The sequence below is a fragment of the Chenopodium quinoa genome, unplaced genomic scaffold (genome assembly GCF_001683475.1).
Source record: "Chenopodium quinoa cultivar QQ74 unplaced genomic scaffold, ASM168347v1, whole genome shotgun sequence".
Classification (NCBI taxonomy): Eukaryota; Viridiplantae; Streptophyta; class Magnoliopsida; order Caryophyllales; family Amaranthaceae; genus Chenopodium; species Chenopodium quinoa.
In genome coordinates this window covers 8482-23972 of record NW_018744369.1, presented here as the reverse complement: position 1 = coordinate 23972, position 15491 = coordinate 8482, and the positions used below count along the sequence as shown (strand labels likewise).

At 43.3% G+C, this 15491-nt stretch overlaps 1 long non-coding RNA gene across 1 annotated transcript; it reads right to left on the bottom strand.

Moving 5' to 3' along the window:
* On the bottom strand, positions 1-4346 carry LOC110696824. Its single transcript, XR_002506398.1, has 2 exons — positions 3825-4346; positions 1-535 (listed from the first exon to the last, which is right to left on the bottom strand). It is a non-coding gene; the product is annotated as an uncharacterized LOC110696824 (long non-coding RNA).
* Between the last annotated feature and the right edge of the window lie 11145 nt (positions 4347-15491).

The window sequence follows — 15491 nt, the reverse complement described above, 5'->3', positions numbered from 1 at the left end:
AAAAAAAACAGCTTTGGTCAAAGCTGTGTGTGAAGATCTAAAATGTTTGATAGTTGTGAATTGATGGGAAGTTTGTTTTCCAATTATGGCAGTTAGATTATTACTCACAGTACAAGATAGTCCCTTTGATGAAATTCATTTTATTCCACTAACAAACACACTACGCTTAATAATTAAAAAACATAGTCACACCTACTCACCTATATATATTACCAATATTAACCACGAGAATATAAACACAGCAAAACAAAAAAAAAAAAAACAAAAAAAAGGAAAAAAAGAAACTACTTTAATCAGAAACAGTAACTTTAGCTAATAACAATTTACTCTACATCAAAAACTGTATATAAATTTCCTTTAAATGCAACATAGTGTGACAAAAATATAATTAGATGCAAACACTAAATCGGAACTACTATTTTATCTAGGACGTGACTACGTAACATTAGTGCGCGTAAATCATCCCGAATACCAACACCTTGTGTAACCACCAAATAAACTCCGGTGGTAATTGTCGTATGGACGCCTAATCCCCCTATCATATTTGAATTGAGGATTAGAAAAGTGCCTTCATTCCCAATTAGCCATATAAGGCGTGTCATGCACAAAAAATGGAATCAGTCTACCCCATTCCCTACAAGTGAGCATGACTTTGGATAGGGTTCTCTCGGACATAAAACTCCAAATGTTATTAATGATGTCTTGATTTTACCATAAGCACGTGTCTGCTGGATTGAGCGGTTCAATCTTATGAAAATTACACAACTGGAAGTACAACCTCTTTGGCAAGTGTCGCCTCCATTTAGGGTCTGCGGATATAGCTAAAAGAAACTTAACACAAGAGAATTGATTAATGTCACTATGAGGGTAAGATTCTTCAATCGCCTCGATCTTTTTCGAAGGCTTCCCTTTTAAATTCCATCCTGTACCAAGTCTGAAATTGTAACACATTTTAATTAGAAGTTATCCTTTTTGATTTAACAAATTTTTTTAACAATGAAATGTTTTTGCAATAATACTATGAAATTGTCGGCAACAAGACTAGAACCACTGACTTTAAAGACATATTAATTGTAGTACATTACCTACATTGTATTTTATGTTTTTTCGAAAGTACATAACCTACACTAACTGAACTACATTTAATTTAGTATATAAAACACAATATTGAATAACTATTCTTTTAAGTAAAATAAACAAAAAAAATAGTACAAGAAATTGGGATTTATACCGATCTTTTCCATTCGAGAAGTGCATTATGTTCCACTTCTTTTCCAAGATGTGTGACATTATCCTAAAGTAATTCAAAATTTAGAGGGATAAATCAATAGACTAATATAATTAACTGTGTGATAAAAGAAAATGTAGAGTAAACGGTTAAGCATTTCTACAAAATCACATCCGATTATGTAGTACGTAGTATAGGATAAACAAGGTCTATTTTATTCAAATGTTTTATGTCATTTATTTAAAAACAAGTATATTTGTAAAATGAATAGTGATGCATAACTATCTTGCTGACTACAAATTTAAATCGAAAATACACCTTTTTCTGCTTTCCTTGTGATGATGTTCCAACGTCTTCCTCATTCTCTAAAACTTGTTTTCTCTTACGATCAACATCCTGACACTAAAAAAGAGTTGATAAGTAAAAGGACCAACAAAAGACATATTTAAATTGTACTTTGAAAAGAGAATCAATATACAACGACTATGAACACTACCGGTTCGTTTGCAAGCTTATCATTGTCATCCTTGTAGGTATGTGTTGGTTGTAAATTAAGTGCCTAAAATTCATTTTATGATGAACACATAAAAATAAATAAATCAAATATATATGAAATACACCACAATATTCACAAAAAAATGAACTTCATTATGGTACATAATTATCGATTCAGAACAACTTACACTGTCATCAGAAATCTCTTTGATTACCACCATGATTAAAGAAATGAGAGGGTTGAATTGAAGGTTTTGAAAGTGGAGTGTATGGGTTAGGGGGGGGGGGGAATTTGTTTTTGTTTAATAAGTGGTGAGATTAAGTGGGTAGTTTTCTTCCCTTGTTTTATATCCTAATTTTGGATGAAATAACTTCTACGGTTGGATTAGTGGGTATATTTTTTTTTTTGTAAAATTTTTTTTACCTTTTTTTTTTTTTGTTACTAAAGGATTGGATTATTATTGCTTTTCTTTGATGATGAAAGTCATGTAATTGTACTTAACGTAAACTAAAATTAACATCTTTGAACTATACTGTAATAATAACAATAACTACATTGTATTTAACTTGTTTTAGTGCATTAAATTTATAACCTACATATGTATTTATAGTGAGTTTATATGATCTTTTGTATGTTTCACTTTGGAGTATCAGTTTTATAGTTATTCAATAGCGTATTAATCAGTTTTTTTTTTAATAGGCTAATTAATAAGTATAAAATACTACATAGTTGGGATTTTTTTTAAAAAAAGGCAAATTAATAATTATAAACTTATAGTTATTCAATAGAGTATCAAATCTATGTTACTCTTTAAAGGGAACACCCTTTTTTGGTGTTGGGAATTTTCCCTTTCCAAAATACCCTTTAAAAAAATCTTTATTTACTACAAAAATGTAAACTTTTTTTAAAAGCTGAAAAACAGAAGAAAATAACTGCCAATAATTGTAAACGTGGGATTAGAAAACAAAAAAAAAATGTAAACGTGGGATTAAATAAATAAAGTAAAAAAATATCTACCCAAAAACAAATTTTACAACATAAGCATAACTACCAAAAAATTTGATAAAAATATCCTTTATTTTTATCTAAATTTGAAAAACAGAAGAAAATATACAGCATAAGCATTACTACCAAGAATTGTAAATGTGGGATTACATAAAAACAAAAGAAAATATAAAGCATAAGCATTACAGCTAAGGATTGTAAACGTGTGATTAGAAAAGAAAAAAAAAAACAAAACAATTAAAATCAAAACTGTAAAAGTGGGATAACATAAAAAGGGCTAAAAATCTACAAAAAAAAGGGAAATTATACAGCATAAGCATTACTACCAAACACTACTAGAAATAGGCTAAATTCCGTCGGAAACACCCTGAAATCCGTCGGAAATAGGGTTTCCGACGGAATTCCGTCGGAAGAAGTTGTCGGAAAAGCATTTGTAGGAAAAATGAACTTTTCCGACGAAAATTCCGTCGGAAACACTATTCCGACAGAAAATTTTTTTTAGGTACTGCAACAATCCGTCGGAAAACTTCGACGGATTCAATTCCGACGGAATTTCTGTCGGAAATTGCTTTTCTGAAATTTAGAAAAAATACGCCGCGCCACCACTGGCACGGCGTATCACCACCTCCAACCACCAAAAAACCCAACATCAGACACCTCCAACCACCAAAAAAAACCCACAACCACAAGATCTACAACCCCACCCATAACCACCATATCTACCACCCCACCCACAACCACCAGATCTACCACCAAACCCGAAAAAATTAACAAAAAACAAACAAAAAAAATTAAAATGAAAACTTAAAACCCGAAAAAAATGAAAACAGAACAAAAAAAAGAAAAAAATAAACAAAAAATGAAAACAGACCACCGCCATCACCCACCTAAAACCACCGCCGAAACCCACCTAAAACCATCGCAGAAACCCGAAAAAATTAACAAAAAAAAAAGTAGAAAAAAAAAATTAAAATCCCAACACCCTAAACCCGAACTTCAACAGCCACCGTAACCATGTATTTTAGATCTAGTAAACTTAAAAACCGAAAAAAAAAACAGAACAAAATAATTTGAAATTCAGACCCAAAAACTTACCAAAACGTTTCAAAGTCTTGAAATTGGTCTGAAAATTAGTTATATAAGGCCAAATTCGACCATGAAAACGCTAGATCTAGCATTTCCATGGTCGAACTTGACCTTAAAACCATAAACGCCGGGAATGTGGTCGGGAATATGGTCGGAAAATCTTCGTGGGCTTTGTTGTGGTGTTGTTGTTGTTGTGGTGTTGTTGGTGGCGGGGATGGCGGTGATGTTGGTTGTTGTCAGTGGTGATGGCAGAGATGTTGGTGGTGGTGGTGATAGAAGAACAAGGGGAAGAAAATGAAGAGGAGAGAAGAAGAAGAAAAGAGAGGAATGGAGTAGAGAGGGGTCGCGCGCGGAACAACAGAAGAAAGGAAAGGAGAAGGAGGAGAGAGAGAGGAAAGAGAAGAGAGGGAAAAAGAAAAGGGGCGGTAGAGAAAGGGGGGATTTAGGGTTAGGAAGTTTACAATTTTTTTTTCTTTTTTATAGCTATATGTTCCGACGGATTTTTCCGTCGAAAAGGAGAAGGAGGAGAGAGAGAGGAAAGAGAAGAGAGGGAAAAAGAAAAGGGGCGGTAGAGAAAGGGGGGATGTAGGGTTAGGAAGTTTACAATTTTTTTTTCTTTTTTATAGCTATATGTTCCGACGGATTTTTCCGTCGAAAACTTCCGACGGAATAATTTTCCGTCGGAAAAGACCTTTTTCGATGGAAAATTCCGTCGGAAAGTCCAATTATTCTGTCGGATATTTCCGACGAAAAAAAACATTCCGTCGGAAATATCGATTTTTCCGACGAATTTTCAGTTCCGTCGGTATTTGAGCTAATTCTTGTAGTGAAAAATTTTGAATTATCCCTTAATTTTATCTTAATTCTTTACTCATATAGAATATTGGGTGGTAGGTCAATGAATTGTTAGCCGGTTATCTCATTGCTTATCGAAGACATTAGTGTCTTCGGATTATATACTGACTTATTATGTTTTGCATAAATAATTACCAACTATAAAGTATTTATATGGAGAGTTTGGAGTATATGTTGCCTCAAACCTTAATGTTAATTGATAAGATTAAATTATTAGATTTGTTTTGAAGTGTATGATACTTTTTTAAAGTTGTACTATGATTAAACTATGATAAGATTAAATTATTAGATTATGTTGTGACTTTTATTTAGGCAGGAAGGGCCATAGGGGTCTTCAACTTAATATCAACATTTATACTTTTGTATGCATTGTGTGCGCTTCCGAGCTTGTTAATTTTTAATAGTAGGTATATATAGTAATTTTTTTCTGCTTGAAGGGTGATTAGGGGATTTTGCTCCCACCAATCGGAATGCGCCACGTGGACCAATCAGGTCCTGCCAAGTGTCCCCCAGTTGGAACAGCCAGGGCTTCCCACGTGGCACGCGCTTATTCGTCCACCTTGGACATGTTATGTCAAGACATGTGGCATACTCCATGCCTAATGGAGAAACCGGCCACCCAGGCCCAACTTCCGAGGGAAGCCCAATCGGCCCTAGGCTTACCTAAACCTAGGATGGGCACGTTTCCCAAGGTTATAAATACCTCCCTTAATCCTCATTAAGGGGGATTACAAAAAAAACACAGAAACATTACGGAAAAAACACATTAATTACACACAGTAATAACCGGCTGATCTCGCTAACAAAGCAGATTACCTACGTTAATCACTCTCACCTAGAGAGACCTTATCACTTTAATTTCCGCATTAATTACTCCTTAATCAAGTACTAACTTGACCGTTGGAGGCGGAGCTCCCAGGAGTCTCCGTTATTTTGCAGGTACAGGCGTCCGGTTCCAGTCTCGGAATTGTAACTCTCCCGCAGGACATCAGAAAACCCCGAAACATCTGGCGCCGTCTGTGGGGAGAGTACTTCTGAGATGGCATCCAGGTCTGTACCGACTCCTGAAGAGAGGCGTCCCCTAGACGACCCTCAAGTTCAGTCGGACCATGATACCGAGAGTGAATTTGAAGTTGAAGCTCACACAGCTTCAGACGGGACCCTAAGGGCCCGACGTACCCGTCATACCGAAAGGAGGGAACGGGAACATCTTCAAACTGGAAGTGAGCCAGCAGGCGCACCGCCTGTTCGGCAACAGCCGACTGATGGGTCTGCTCCCATCACAAGGAACGAACTCATGACCTTCATGAGGACATTCAAGGGAGAGATTCAAGAGTTGATCAACAAGAAGCCGTCTGCTCCAGTCAAGGAGCAGTCGGCCAAGAAACCCTCCACTTCACTAAAGAGGAAGCCAGTTCAAGGGCGAGAGGCGACTCCTCATCCTAAATCTAGGAAGCGGGAGCCACCTGCCCTTGATTTCACAAAATTTCATTTTCCTACAGGAAATAGGAAACCTGTTCGTCATATTCAGGCGGACGGGTCGAAGCAGACATTCACAGACGCTCGGCTACTGCTAGAGCAGAAGAAGAGTGACCGATTGTCAAAGTCGGCCTCTACTTCAAACTTTCAAGACAGTCTGCGAAATGCCTCGATGAGGCATACTCAGTCGTATCATGAGAGTCAGTCAGGCGGCACCTCCCGTCAGTCCGGCTTTCATAGCGACCAGGCGGTACCAAACTTACCATTTGTGCCGCAACAACAGTATTTTTTGCAGCCACCTCCGTTTGGTGGACCTGCAGCAAAAAACGTCCAACCTATGGACTGGCAGCTACGGTTGCTTAGACTTGGTGAACAGCCGTCGGCCTTCTCCAAGGAAATTACTGAAGCCGCTCAGCCGGCCAAAGTGAAAAATGTACTAGTAGGCGCCTATGACGGCACTACTAACCCAGAAGACCATCTGATGGCATTCACCAACCTGATGTACCTTCAAGGGTTGGATGATCCCACTTGGTGCAAGTGTTTCCCAGCGACTCTCAAAGGAATCGCACAACAATGGTTCGGCAACCTGCCGACTGGTTGTGTAAATAGCTTCAGGACGCTTGCTTACTTATTCACCTCCAACTTCGCCATGAACATCCCTGCGAAGAAAACAACCCTTGATTTAGGAACAATTCAGCAGGGCGAAAAGGAGGGGCTTCGTTCCTACATCAGGCGGTTTAACCTGATGAGAATACAGATTCAAGGGTTACCGGATGAGGTAGCCTATACTGACTTTTTCAGAGGTCTCAAAGACGGGTCTACCTTCAAATTTGATTTGGTTCGAAAGAGGGTGGGGACTCTTCAAGAGGCCTTGATTGAAGCAGAAGCCTATATACAGGCGACTGATCTTTGTACGGTAAAACAGTCGGACGGGAAAAGGTTCGACAAAAGAGAAGGACGACAGAAACAGTCGTCAAACAAAGATGAGAAGAGAAAAGAGGTCTGGGCGGCTGATTCCTCTAAACAGCCGGCCCAGAAAAAGAAAAAAGAATTCAAACCATACTCCCCAAAGTATGCGTTTAACAAGGATAACCAGTTTATCCTAAAAGAAATCAAGGGACGGATCTCAATTGAGAAGCCGGTCCCCATGAAGGGTTCTGCAAACAACCGGAACCAAGATAAATTCTGTGCTTATCATGATGATGTTGGTCATCACACCAATGACTGCATCAGTCTCATGCGGTATCTGGACCGCCTGGCTGAGCAAGGTGATCTTGACACTTATGTCAAGAAATCTACGGGGAACACTTCCTCAAAAAAGCAGTCGGCCAAAAAGAATCAACAGGCCGAAAGCTCCGATACAGATGATGCAGTCGTCTACACCATTGCAGGCGGCTTCTCAGGAGGCGGCCCCACTATTAGGGGCAACAAAGACAATATCAGGCGGTTAGATGTAAATTCCTTTCACCAAGAACGGCTGTCCAAATATTCATTTCCTGAGATTGTCATCACTGAAGAAGATCTAGGAGGGGTAAGAGGGCCGCATGACGACCCTATCGTCATTGAATGTAAAGTGGCCAACCAGAGAGTTGGCCGAATCCTCATAGATACCGGAAGCTCCTCAGATCTTATCAGTAGCAAATGTCTGTCGAAACTGAAATATCAGACTGATTGCATACATCTGGCCTCCCACACTTTAGTAGGGTTTGGAGGAGGAGTCGTCCACCCACTGGGACGAGTAGATTTACCCATCCGCCTGGGCGAAAAAGGGGAAGGACGACACATGGTAGTCCGGTTCCTAGTAGTAGAGGAACTCTCGGCCTACAACATGATTCTGGGTCGACCAACCCTGAATAATTCCAAGGCTGTTATAATCCCATCTCTTATGTTGCTCAAGTTTGAGAGGGATAATGGAACAGTCGGCTCCCTAAGGGGAGATCAGAGGATGGCCCGAGAGTGCTATCTCTCGGATGTCAAGCCCACTGTTATGGCCACTGGGTCAAGCGGTGAAAAAACAGACCTTGACAATGTCAAGGAGAGTGGGCCTGTTCAAGAAGCAGGCAGCAAAAAGAGAAAGGCATCCCAGACAGGGGCCGCAAGAAAAGAAAGAAAATAGCAATCATTGGTAGAGGAGCGGTCGGATGAGTTCCGCCCTCAGCCGGCTGGTGAGCATGCGGACCTTATCTTAGACGACTCACGTCCTGACCGAACAGTCAAAGTTGGGACGACTGCTCTGAGAAACCTTGGTGACGAGTTTCACAAACTCTTGAAAGAATACAAGGACATCTTTGCATTCGAAGTCCATGAAATGCCAGGCATTAGTCCTGATCTGGCGGTACATAAACTGGTTGTGGATCCCAAAAAGAAGCCGGTACGGCAGAAGAAACGGAACCATGGCGAAGAAAGAAGTCAGGCGGTAGCCGCCGAAGTGAAAAAATTACTTGATGCAGGGTTCATTCGGCAATGTTACTTCCCAGACTGGGTTGCAAATGTGGTGCTTGTTAAAAAGCCGAATGGCACCTGGCGAATGTGTGTAGACTACACAGACTTAAACAAGGCGTGCCCCAAAGACAGTTACCCTCTGCCTAAAATTGATAACCTGGTCGACTCAACAGCCGGCCATGCTTTGATGAGCTTTATGGACGCCTATTCTGGTTTCCATCAAATTCCTTTATGGAAGAAAGATCAAGAGAAGACGGCCTTCGTCACTGATCAGGGGTTATACTGTTACACGGTCATGCCGTTTGGTCTTAAGAATGCCCCGGCTACCTTCCAGCGAGTGATAAACACTGTGTTCTTTGATCAGATTGGGAGAAACGTCGAGGCATACATTGATGATATGATTGTCAAGACTAAACTTCAGAAAGATCATCTGTCGGACCTCCGAGAAACTTTCGCCACACTCAGGCGGCACCATGTCATGCTCAATCCCAACAAATGTGTCTTTGGAGTTGAGTCTGGGAAATTTCTCGGATTCCTTATCAATCAGAGAGGAATAGAGGCGAACTAATTCACCGTCCGGCTACTGACCTCATTACCATTCATAGCCCACTACCGTTTGCTAAGTGGGGCATGGACATTCTGGGTCCATATACGCCTGCTACAGGCGGCAGGAGGTACATACTTGTTGCCGTTGACTACTTCACTAAATGGGTAGAGGCGGAGGCGGTAAAGGGAATCAAGACGAAAGATGTAATCATTCATTTGGAAAAATGTCATCACTCGGTTCGGGGTTCCCATGTCTATGGTTTTTGATAATGGTCCCCAATTTGAGACGTCTGTTCTCAAAAGCTGGTTGGGTGACCAAGGAATTGCAAACTACTTTGCATCTGTCGGCCGTCCACAAGCAAACGGCCAGGTAGAAGCCTTTAATAAAATCATCTCAGACGGTCTCAAGAAAAAGATTGAACGAGCAGGCGGCCTATGGGCGGATGAACTACCACATGTTCTCTGGGCCATTAGGACGACTGAAAAAGGGGCGACTGGAGAAACTCCATTCCTCCTAACTTATGGTGCGGAAGCTGTTCTTCCAATAGAACACTACGAGCCGACTCTTCGAGTAATGCTATATGACGAAGAGGCAAACTGGGAAGCCATGCGCCTGGCATTAGACTCACTTCCTGAAAAGAGGGGCAATGCTGTCTTGCGCCATGAAATCTATCGCCTGAGAATGACTAGATCATACAACAAAAAAGTACACAGGCGTCCACTCAAAGTAGGGGACTTTGTACTTAGAAAAATGGAAGCAGTTGGTAGGGCTAATGAGTCTGGTAAACTAACTCCCAACTGGGAAGGACCGTACCGAATCTATGAGGAAGTCAGGGACGGTACCTACCGTCTGGAAACACCAGACGGACAACCGTTGCCTCGAACTTGGAATGTAGATAATCTTAAGAAATATTTCTTTTGAATGATGTAAAGTAAAGAGCTACTTAATAAAAGTTTGCACTTACTATTCAATTTTGTACTACGAGGGGCATGCCGTCTGTACCTTTACAGTCGGCTACTCTCCATTGAGTTTTTCACTCTATCTTCAGAGGGGCATGCCGTCTGTACCTTTACAGTCGGCTACTCTCCATTGAGTATTTTACTCATAATAGGGGCATGTCGTCTGGGCATATAGTCGGCTACTTTCCATAAGAAGATGGCCGACTGGTTCCAAACACATAGCCACCCCCCTAATACTTAGCTAAAAAGATTAGGGCCTGGCCGACCCTGTGCCTAACAGGCGGCTACCCTCCTTTTACTTAGCACCTACGTTCACCAAGAACTTACCAAGGCCACAGGCCGAATGATCAGACCAGGCGCCAAGCCAACTGATCAAATCTACAAAACTAATACGACCTGTCCCAACATCATAGCAGGCGTCCGATGGCATCCCTCCGGATGAAATTCGTCGCAGAGAGCAGCTCCCTTTTGGGTGGAACATTGTTCTATAAACTAATTGCACGACACCTATACGACTGTCCCCAAGGGCAACCACGTAGCCGTTTTTGAGACAAGGATAACTCTATCACTAACCAAACCAGTGGTAGCAGTTGACATCTGAGTCAGATGACCGCCTGTATTACTTGGGATAAATGCAGGGGGTACCTATTGAGTTAATAGCCAACAAACATTGGCGAATCAAGGGGTCTAGCCGGCCTACGCCGCCTGGTACCTCTACTTCTCAAGCAAAAGTGACGGCGACTGAGTAACTCCAACGTTAACTCATAGTCACTCCCTCAAATTTGGTATGGAACCTAAAAGGTTTGAGTAGACCACCTGTTTTTTGGCTAACAGGGGCACTCAAACCCCTATTCCTACTAGGTAACCTATTGAGTTAATAGCCCACAAACATTGGCAAATCAAGGGGATCAGCCGGCATCCGCCGCCTGGTACCTCTACTACTCAATCTAGATTGTGACGAAGACTAAGTAACTCCTATGTTAACTTAATATTCACTCAACTTAGTATGGAGCCTAAAAGGTATGAGTCGTCCGCCTGTTTTTAACAAACAGGGGCTCTCAACCACTACTCTTGCTAGGTTAACAAATTATGAGTTAAAAGCCAACAAACATTGGCATTAAAGGGAAACAACCGGTACCCGCCGCTTGTTATCTCTACTACTCAGTTCCTTGGCGACTAGGTAATACTCTATTTACTTGGTCAGACCACTTTCCTACTTGGTTAAATTTACAAATGACAGGACCGCCTGCCTAAAAAGGATCCAGACAAAATAGTTCGAATACTGATTGGATAAATGGCCGACTGATCGTCTATCCTGGAAACAGACAACCAGTCGTCCAGGGGCATAGGCGGCGTACTAACTATCCGTACCTGTCTGCAACGTTCGGCCATGTAAAACAGTCGGTCTAGTGAACAATTGGATATCAGATATGGAATACTTAGACAAATTTGAAGCAAAACAAAAATTCATTAAAAATAAGCCGGTCATTAAAGACCAGCAAAATATTCAAAGCCCCGGCCCCCTGGCCGGGTAAATACAAAGCAAACGGCACGCAGGCCGTGGAAAGAATACATAAAGCTTAAGAAGGGGGCAGTTCAGTATTAGCAGCTGCCGCCTGGTCAGCACTCTTCTTGCTGGACTCGGCTTCAGCTGCATCCTTTTTTGATGCCTTACCCCCAAGCGGCACAAGCGCCACTACCGGCTCCTCCTCCTCCAACGCTTCCCCCAACGCCTCTTCTTCAGAAGCCGCCAGGATCTCTTGATTATATGTATCCGAACACTGGCGGTACGTTCTTTCCCAAGAGGCAAAGTCGGCACTGGGGAAGAGGCGGCCCTAGGTCATGCGCTGGATTTGAACGGAGTCTTCCATCATCTCCCGGACCAGCTCTTTCTTCTCTTGCTCGGCCTTTTCCGAGAGCTCTTGGGTAAGACTCTTCTCCTGGGTCACCAGGCGTTCCTTTACGCTGGCCAAGGATTTCTCCATGGCTTCGTAAGAGTACATTTTCAGGCGAAGAGGTTTCAGCTCGGCCTTGAGATTTGTGATGGTCGCCTCCAGCTCGTCATTCTTCTTCTGGGCCGCCTCTAACTGAGCCCGAACAGCGGCGGTAGCCTGCGCCTGATAATAAAGAATATCAATGGTCAGTACTTCATTTTGGGCAATTTGAAACATTGCCTTATCACAGTTAGAGGCGGCCATAGCTTTTGCAGCCTTTACCTCTTTGTTCTTCCGATCAAGCGGCTTGCAAAGGCCGTTAACTCGGAGCAGGGCCTAAGTACAAAAAAACAGGCGTCAGTTTCCAAACATAAAAGAAAACAGGCGTCCAGAAATTCAAATACTAAAAAATATGCTAAGTATACCTCAGCAAGGACCCCTGCAATCCCGTCAAGGTCAAGGGTGCCGACACCCCTGACCGCCTCCCTTTCAGCTGGAGGAACTGCCCTGATCATAGACTTGGCCATCTCTACCAAGTCAGGCTCCTGGGGGCCGGCTACATCAAGCATAAACAAACGGATTAGACTTAGTAACAAAGGGAGCAAGTCTAAAATTTACAAGGACAACTTCATACCTCTAGGCGGCCCAGTTGGAGTTTTAGAAGAAGTGGTCGGCTGTTTCTCAGCCGCCACCTGTTTCCTGGCAGAATCAGGAGAGCTCCCAACAGTCGTCTTCCGGGCCTTGGGGTCCGGCTGTTGGGAAGATGAAGCTCTTGGAGAACCCGTCTAAAAAAGAAGAAAAAAGTCAGTATATGCATAAACACTCCAAAAAGAGGGTGAAAGGTTCGGAGCTCACCAAGGGTGCCCCCTTCTTGGGGGAGTCGGTTGAAGCTTGTTGCATAATAGAGGCCCGCAACATGGCCGCCGCAGTCTTGGAGGCGGTGATTTTGCTCATGGCGTCAGCTGCAAAAACAAACAGCAAAGTTAATAAAAGAAACAACAAATGTATGGAACAACAGAGTATTCGACAGGCCGACTACCTCTTGAGCACCGACTGCTGAGGCCGCAGGCAGCCAAAAAGTACTCGTCATAGAGCCACTTGAAGCTCGGGACGCAGTGCAGGGGTACTTGCTCTCGTACCCCTGAAGTAGAGTCAACCCTCGACTCTACTTTAAAGAGTCCTTTATCAAGGATCTCTTTCTTAGCCTTGGGGGAACAGGCGGCATGCTACGGCCGCCTGCAAGAAGGGGCGGATTCCTGTTCCACCTATTGAAGCTCTTGTTCTGCTCAATGTCTGAACTCTCAATGATGAGGAAGGTGCTCCGCCAGTCATTCCACTTGTTTGCTTTACCTCTTGTCATGAGGTAGCCCCTGTGGCTTGTCAATTGATACCAGCCGGTACCGCCTGTCTTAGGGGTCCGGCTGAGATAGTTCATATGGGCGAAAGCCTCGAAGCTCGGCTCCACCCCGTGCAGTTCGCACCCGGCCACATAGCCGAGTACGTTGACCCAGGAGTTTGGGGCTAACTGCCATAACCCCAACTCATACCCATCCAAAATCCGCTGAACAGCCGGATGTAATGGGAAGCGAAGCCCTGCCTTGATGGCCGCCTCGTAGCAGCCAAAGCAGGCGCTTTCATAACTGGAACCAGCCGGCCAGACGACTGTGTCTTCTGGATCCGGCACAAACACTAGAAAGTCGGGGCCCATGGTGTGGTTTGCAATAAAGCTCTCCACTTTCTCTTGCATGGCTGTGATTCGGCCCCGAGGTACCGTGCAGTAGTAGGGGGTATTTAGCTCTCGGTAAGAGGCGGATGGTTCCGCCCAATTGTCCCCCTTCTCAACTGCGTGAGAAAGTCTCGCCTCTTGCAGGCGGCTGTTTTTCTCTTCTGTACCCAAAGAAGCATGGCCAGAAGAGCTTGACTCGGAATCGTCCTCCGACGAGTCTGAAGAGGACGACTCCTCCCCTCTCCCGGAGGGGCCCGCCTCCTCTCTTTGAAAAGGAGCAGATTTGTTAACTGTTAAATGGGAAGGGGTCACTATGACTCCCCCCACAGAATTGCCGGCATCCAGGCCGCCTTGTTTCACTTCCACATCTGGCGCCTGGTCAGATGTTTCACTAAGCGGCACCCTGTGGGAGGAGCCGTCTGAATTTGAGATCCTAGCTGTCTTTTTCGTTCTGGCCATCCTGCTCTGCATAGACACAGAAACAGTTGGACTTTGTATAAAGGGCAAAGATGGGTCCGGAAAAGGGCAGGCGGCACTCCTAGTCCTAGATTCAGCCGTCCCCGGTGACCGGCTGATCACTAACCTAGGTCGTGTCGTGTGCTTCCGTGGTGCCATTTCAGAAAATAAAAAGAAAATTAAGAGTAAGAGAACTGAGTTACCTGAACGAGTGACGGTTGATGAAGTTCTGGAAATCCGGTGCAGTCGGCTTGTCAGAACAGGCGGTAGGCAGAAAAGGTCCAAAATGTCAGAGCAAGTTCAAGGGTCCGAATGTTCTCAAAAAGTTCTCAAAGTGTGAAAATGACTCAAGACAACTCTCCCTTATATAGGCGAAGTGAGAAGGCAAAGGGTCACTTTCAGAATTCAAAATTTGGGCGGGAAAATCTCTCGTCCTTTCGCCGACTGACACCTGTAGCAGGCCCTCGCCTGTTACAGTGCGACACCTGTCACAGGTAACACGTGACCAATCACGTGCCACCTGTGAGGGGCAAATGATTAGGGGATTTTGCTCCCACCAATCGGAATGCGCCACGTGGACCAATCAGGTCCTGCCAAGTGTCCCCCAGTTGGAACAGCCAGGGCTTCCCACGTGGCACGCGCTTATTCGTCCACCTTGGACCTGTTATGTCAAGACATGTGGCATACTCCATGCCTAATGGAGAAACCGGCCACCCAGGTCCAACTTCCGAGGGAAGCCCAATCGGCCCTAGGCTTACCTAAACCTAGGATGGGCACGTTTTCCAAGGTTATAAATACCTCCCTTAATCCTCATTAAGGGGGATTACAAAAAAAACACAGAAACATTACGGAAAAAACACATTAATTACACACAGTAATAACCGGCTGATCTCGCTAACAAAGCAGATTACCTACGTTAATCACTCTCACCTAGAGAGACCTTATCACTTTAATTTCCGCATTAATTACTCCTTAATCAAGTACTAACTTGACCGTTGGAGGCGGAGCTCCCAGGAGTCTCCGTTATTTTGCAGGTACAGGCGTCCGGTTCCAGTCTCGGAATTGTAACTCTCCCGCAGGACATCAGAAAACCCCGAAACAAAGGGTATTTTAGTAAAAACAAAATTAATCGATGAAGAAGTGTTTTCTCACTACATAGTACTATAGAAGTATAGATAATGTTTCGCTTAAACATAAGGTTTGAGTTAATTGGTGAGTCCACGTGGAGTCTTGACTCAAGACTCGCGTTTTTTTTTTTTTTGAAGGAAGACTCAAGAC